Source organism: Megalopta genalis, unplaced genomic scaffold (genome assembly GCF_051020955.1).
Source record: "Megalopta genalis isolate 19385.01 unplaced genomic scaffold, iyMegGena1_principal scaffold0035, whole genome shotgun sequence".
NCBI classification, from domain to species: domain Eukaryota; kingdom Metazoa; phylum Arthropoda; class Insecta; order Hymenoptera; family Halictidae; genus Megalopta; species Megalopta genalis.
Window position 1 is genome coordinate 2,102,516 of NW_027476104.1, and position 1,812 is coordinate 2,104,327.

A 1,812-nucleotide genomic window follows, 5' to 3' on the forward strand; every position below is an offset into this window, starting at 1 on the left:
TGTTGTGCTTTTTGTTCTTGTTGTTCTCGTTGTTCTCGTTGTTCTCGTTGTTCTCGTTGTCCTCGTTGTCCTCGTTGTTCTCGTTGTTCTCGTTGTCCTCGTTGTCCTCGTTGTTCTCGTTGTTCTCGTTGCTGTTGTTCTTGTTGATCCTGTTGTACTTGTTGTTCTTGTTGTTCTTGTTGTTCTTATTGTTCTTGTTGTTCTTGTTGTTCTTGTTGCTCTTGTCGTTGCTGTTCCCGTTGTTCTTGTTCTTATTGTTCCCGTTGTTCTTGTTCTTGTTGTTGTTCTTGTTGTTCTTGTTGTCCTTGTTGTTCTTGTTGTTCTTGTTGTTCTTGTTGTTCCTGTTGTTCCTGTTGTTCCTGTTGTTCCTGTTGTTCCTGTTGTACCTGTTGTCCTTGTTGTTCTTGTTGTTGTTGTCCTTGTTGTTCTTGTTGTGCTTGTTGTTCTTGTTGTTCTTGTTGTTCTTGTTGTTCTTGTTGATCTTGTTGATCTTGTTGTTCTTGTTGTTCTTGTTGCTCTTGTTGCTCTTGTTGCTCTTGTTGCTCTTGTCGTTCTTGTTGTTCTTGTTGTTCGTGTTGTTCTTGTTGTTCTTGTTGTTCTTGTTGTTGTTCTTGTTGTTCTTGTTGTTGTTCTCGTTGTTCTCGTTGTTCTCGTTGTTCTCGTTGTTCTCGTTGTTCTCGTTGTTCTTGTTGTTCTTGTCGTTCTTGTTGTTCCGGTTGTTCTTGTTGTTCTTGTTGTTCTTGTTGCTCTTGTTGTTCTTGTTGTTCATGTTGTTCTTGTTGTTCTTGTTGTTCTTGTTGTTCTTGTTGTTCTTGTTGTTCTTGTTTTTCTTGTTGTTCTTGTTGTTCTTGTTGTTCTTGTTGTTCATGTTGTTCTTGTTGTTCTTCTTGTTGTTGTTCTAGTTGTTCTTGTTGTTGTTGTTCTGGTTGTTCTTGTTGTTCTTGTTGCTCCGGTTGTTCTTGTTGTTCTTGTTCTTGTTGTTCTTGTTTTTCTTGCTGTTCATGTTGTCTTGTTGTCCTTGTTGTTCTAGTTGTTCTTGTTGTTCTTGTTGTTCTTGTTGTTCTTGTTGTTCTTGTTGTTCTTGTTGTTGTTCTAGTTGTCCTTGTTGTTGTTTGTTCTGCTTGTTCTTGTTGTTCTTGTTGCTCCGGTTGTTCATGTTGTTGTTCTTGTTGTTGTTGTTGTTCTTATTTTTGTTGTTGTTGTTTTTCTTGCTGTTCTTGTTCTTGTTGTTCTTGTTGTTCGTGCTGGTCATGTTGTTCTTGTTGTTCTTGTTGTTGTTGTTGTCCTTGTTGTTCTTGTTGTTCTTGTTGTTCTTGTTGTTCTTGTTGTTCATGTTGTTCTTGTTGTTCTTGTTGTTCTTGTTGTTCTTGTTGTTCTTGTTGTTCTTGTTGTTCTTGTTGTTCTTATTGTTCTTGTTGTTCTTGTTGTTCTTGTTGTTCTTGTTGTTCTTGTTGTTCTTGTTGTTCTTGTTGTTCTTGTTGTTCTTGTTGTTGTTGTTCTTGTCGTTCTTGTTGTTGTTGTTCTGGTTGTTCTTGTTGTTCTTGTTGTTCCGGTTGTTCTTGTTGTTCCGGTTGTTATTGTTGTTCTTGTTGTTCTTGTTGTTTTTGTTGTTCTTGTTGTTGTTGTTGTTCTTGTTGTTGTCCCAGTTGTTCTTGTTGTTGTTGTTCTTGTTGTTCTTGTTGTTCTTGTTGCTCTTGTTGCTCTTGTTGCTGTTGTTGTTCTTGTTGTTCTGGTTGTTGATGTTCTTGTTCTTCATGTTGTTGTTGTTCTTGTTGTTCTTGTTGTTGTTGTTGCTCTTGCTGTTCTTGTTGT